Below are 5,135 nucleotides of genomic sequence, written 5' to 3' on the forward strand. Positions count from 1 at the left end.
GGTCCTGGCATTGTGGCATGATCAGCTGTTTCGTCATCCTCCGCCCCTGGCTGTCCCTGGTCCCCACCTCCGTGTGACCACAGACGCCTCCGGGCACTGCCAAGTATCCAATTGAGAGCCACTGCCCCAGTGGGCACGGGCACTTTGCCTCTCTGAAGCCCTGGCCTCTGGTCCGGAAGATGGGGCTCCTCACAGCACGAGGAGGATGCTCCAAGATTCCACCAGATAAAGCTTGGGGGCTGCACCTGGGAGAAGTGCTCAGTGAAAGGAAATGGAGCTGGAGGAGCAGGCAGGGCCACCAGAGAGGGCCAGCTGCTTCACAGAAGTCAACAGGGAGCGGTCTAAGGTTGTCCCAAGTCAGGCACAGTGCAGACTCTGAGAGCCTGACTGGGAAGGCCCTGATCGTCACATCGTACAGGCCTTTGTCCCAAGACCTCACTTCCAAGTTCACGTCCATTCATTAGATCAATGCAGGACATTTAACAGTGTCTGAAGACATTTTGATTGTCATACCTGAGACCTGGAGTAAGGGAGATGCCTTAACATCTAATGGGCAGAAGCCAAGGATGCTGTTAAACAGACCACATTTCCCAAGACAGCCACGCCACAAAGAAAACTACACAGCCCCACATGTCAGTGGTGCCTTGGTTGAGCAATTCTGGGTCAAATGATTCCGCTTTTGCTTTCTCTTTTTGCATAGGCCACTAGGAAGCTCAGAGAAAAGTTGTAAATTCAACTGCCATAGTTCTTCTCAGTCTAGGGAATTTTTGCTTTTCATTTATTTTGTTTTATTTTGTTTTGGGTGGGTGGGGGGGTTGTTTGTTGGTTTGGTTTGGTTCTAGTACTGAGCTATACCCTCAGGCCCCAAGGTTTTTGCTTCCATCTTTTTTCTCCCCAAATCCCATCTTTAGTTATCCTCTATATTCTTTTTTGTTCTTTTTTCAGTAGGCCATAGAATTTTTGTTTTATCTGAATCATGTTTTATTGCCATATACATGAACCAAAACACAAATTACTCCCTGTTGCTTTTTTAAATTTTAGATTGATTTTAAATTTTTTTCAATGGCTTTCAGTTGTTTTTGCAAGTTATTTCATCTTCTCACAGCACACAAAGCAAGCAGGTAAGGAAACTGAGGCCCAGCCAGGTAATTCTGTGAGTAAATAGCAAAGTTGGGACTTAGACACGAATTCAGCACTATGTCACAGACTAAATGAGTTGTATTAATCTGCTTAGATGGGGGTGATAATAGCAACACCGAACTAGGTTCAGTGGTGCATGCTTGTAATCCCAGCATTCTAGGAGGCTGAGGCAGGAGAATCCCAAACTGTAGCCCAGCCTAGGGAACTTAGCCAGACCCTGCCTCAGGAAAAAAATTAGTTAACAATTCTTAACGTACTAATCTGAATTCACCAATTAATCCCCACTGCAAACTTTTTTTAAAAAGCTATTTTTTAACAGGAAGAAACCCAGCATTCCCAGCCAATGGGCACAACTCATTCTGGGTTCCCAGGAGGCTGAGAGCCCAGATGACCCATCGGACTCTGCTGACTCTTTCTTTTCCTGCTGGCCTCCTCACTGTGGTGTTCCCTTCCCGTCCCCTTCATGGGCTGCCAGAGGAGCCACCAAGCCCAAAATGCATGGAATATTACTTAGGAAGAAAACAGACGAAGTACGGATTCACCCTGCAGCACAGGGAGGCCCACATTTTAACCCTAAAAACCCACAAAGTAAAGTAGCAGACTCTGTAAGGGCCGCGGCACCAGAGCAGATGGCTCTGCACGACGGAAAGTCAATTTAGCTGCCTGGGCTGGGGTAGGGGCAGGGATGAGGGGTGACGGGTACAGGCTTTCACCTCTGGGTGACAAGAGAATGTTCCGGAACAAGATGGCAGAGGTGCCACCACATGGTCACCGAACTGTAAGTTTGCAGTGGAGAAAGTGGTGGAAGGAGGAGGAGGCAGACAGGGAGGAAGGGGAGGAGGACGAGGAGAGAAAATGCAGCAGCCGCCTCCGTCTCTGGCCCAGGAGAGAGGGAACACCATTTCTCTTTTTCCCTCTGTCTCTGTCATGTTGGAACCCTGTTTGCACAACAAACCAACCAAGAACCCAGAAGACAGATGCAGGAAGGCGCCCACAGAGCAGCTGCAGCCTCCCCAGCTGTGGAGCAGGCACTGGGCTCACAGACACCGGCCCACGGCCTGGCCCGCCAAAGGGTTATTTTGTCTACACAATCAGCACAGCTGGCCTGAAGTGTAGGGCTTTGTTTTCTTTTCCCTGGCTCTCCCTGGCTGCTTTCACTTGGTGAGTATGCCATTTGAGAAGGACTTGGGGAAAATAACAGTGTTACTCAAGCCTGGGATTCCTAATTGCCTGATTAATGGGGGAGAAGGGCAAGCACGTCCTCCAAAGGAGCTGACCGAGGCCTCCAGAGGCAGAGCGGCTGCTGGTCCTACTCCAGCGGAGGGAAACTGACCAGACGGAGGCTGGGCGGGCTCGCGGCTGCCAGAGTGAGAGGGAAGGATTTTACCCAACAGGTGGGTTCCTCGCAGTGTGTATCCTGGGCTCCCTGCGCAGGGCTCCTGGAATCTCTGTGTCCAGTGCATCAAGCAGCTGCCTGCAAAATTTAAAAACTCAAGGACTACAAGAAATATTTTCATACAGATCTGAGTAAATAGCCCGGGAGCCCACAGCAGGATGGCAAACGTAGGTGCAAGAGAAAAGCTGGACGCAAAGATGGACAAGTGCAGGGAGAGGATCCATCCGGGCCGGCAGCCTGCCTTTCATGCCGCAGACCTTGAGAGAGCCAGTGTTGCTTTTCTAACCCAAAACCATCTTTCTTTCCAGGTATTTCCGGGGAATATCAAGGACCGGCCTTCTCTTTGAAGGCCTCTAGCTTGCAAATAGTCTAAACTTTCCTTTCCCGCGGTGCAGGGAATTCAGATCACGGGCGAAGCAGTGGAGGGCTGTGGGCTGCTCCCGGCCACCTCCCAACCCCGATGCTCTGCACAAAACAGACAAGAGTCTAACCCGAGAGGGGCCACGGGGAGCAGGCTTTTGGGGGGGACACGGCCTCCTGCCAGGACTTCTTTCTCTGAGAAAGTCGGGGTAGAGAGATGAAGGGTTATTTGGGACCTACGTTTAGCCAGTTTCTCATGAGTCTTTGTCTTTTCTTGCAGTGCTGGGCTCAAACCCAGGACCCCACACAGGTAGGTAAGTGCTCCACCACTGAGCCACACCCCCAGACCTCCTCCTATGACCTTCACGGCTGCTCTGCCACTGGCTCAGTTGTGTACCCTTGACCAAGTCACCAGAACCACTCACTACGACGAGGGATCCTTGCTCCAGGAGGGCTGGAAGAAGGAAGCCCTGGGCTTCAGATCCTGCCTGGGGCACTGGTGCTGCCTTCAGGCCTCTGGACCATGCCTGGGAGGCAAGAAAGGTTCCCCCAGGAGGAAGTGAAGGGTGGCAGAGGATAACCTTCTGGGAGATGGCAGAGGCAGGATTCAAACCCAGATCCCTGGTGGCTGAGAGCCTGAGTTTTTGGAACTGTCTCCTGTGTTTTTGCTGCACGGTCCTCTTGCTACATAGCAGCTTGAGGATTCATACCATGTTCGAAAGTTCATCAACATCTGTGAAGACGCTCTGATGATGATAATAATAATTATTATCATTTATGCATTTATTGTGCAACTACTACACACTAACCATTGCTTTTCTTTTTTTTTTTTTTTTTTTTTTTTTTTTTTTTTGTCTTTTTCCTTTTTATCGGTACCAGGGATCGAACTCACGACTGCCTGCTTGCAAGGCAGGTGCTTATGCCGCTGAGCTAAACCCCCAGCCCCTAACCATTGCTTTTCATACATGGTCTCATTTAATTCTTGCATGAATCCATCAGAGATAGAACTTAGTATTAGTCTCCATATGAAGATGAACAGATGAAATCATAGAGCACCCACCAGCACACCCACTGTCACAGTCGGGGGGATCTGAACCCCAGAGCAGCTGAGGTGTTGAGGATCAGATGATCCACTCTCTATGCTGGACCCGGGTGGCGGATCTTGTCTTTTTTTTTTTTTCTTTTTGAGACAGGGCCTCTCTGCAGTTCAGGCTGGCCTTGAACTCACTTTGTAGCCCCGGCTGGTCTCAAACTCGAAAGATCCCCCTGCCTCAGCCTCCCGAGTGCTGGAATTACAGGCATGAGCCACCACACCCAGCCTGGGTGGCGGATCTTAAACTGAGTTTCACCCCGGATGCTTTCAGCCATGGGGCCACTGGCATCCCTGCCCCTTGCTTTAAGCGGGCACAATGCACTCAGCACCCAGCAGAGCCCAGGAGTGGCAGGCATTACGCAGTGTGGGCTGCTGGACGCCATGACCCATCGTAAGAAGAAACGTAAGGTATCCTCGCCTTCCCAGCTCACCGAGGAAATGTGGTGTCCACTTCCTAACCCGGTGCACCTCACAGCACACCTAGAAATGATATTATATGAGCAGACCAGAGCACTTGCACCTGGCTCAGCCTTCTCCACACGCACACACACTCACACTCACATGCACACTCACACTCCCTGGCGGTACAGAGGCTGTGAAGCCCTGCCTCTCACATCACCAAAATAGCACCTCCTTTGCATGTGAAGAGAACAGAAAGAATTTGCCTTGGGAAGGCTTTGAGAGAACCCCGGCTCACCCCAAGGAGGCTCCACCTCAGTGTAAACTCACAACTGTCACGCAAATCCGTGGGCGTCCTCGAGTGGATGAAAACATTTGTGATTTCCCAGGGAATGCGTTTGAATGGCCCATATTTGCAGCAATCGGAGATGGGCCAGCGCTTTTTGTTAACGTATCTTTCAGAGCACAAAGAAGGCAGGAATACACTCTTTCTGTATCAAGTCTTCCTTTCTGTGGACTTCAGGCCACCTCAGCCTTCTGGACACACGCGTGTTCACACGAAGCAAACATAGCACACGTACCCACACGCATTCTCTCTCTCTCTCTCTCTCTCTCTCTCTCTCTCTCTCTCTCTCTCTCTCCCCCTCTGTGTGTGTGTGTGTGTGTGTGTAGTTCCATGGGCTTCTTCCCTAGAATCTGGAGCACACCTTTCTGAACTGTCTCATTAACACCCTGTTCTGGAAATTC

This window comes from Cavia porcellus, unplaced genomic scaffold, assembly GCF_034190915.1.
Source record: "Cavia porcellus strain 051 isolate PalLab524CR breed Dunkin Hartley unplaced genomic scaffold, mCavPor4.1 scaffold_25, whole genome shotgun sequence".
NCBI lineage: Eukaryota > Metazoa > Chordata > Mammalia > Rodentia > Caviidae > Cavia > Cavia porcellus.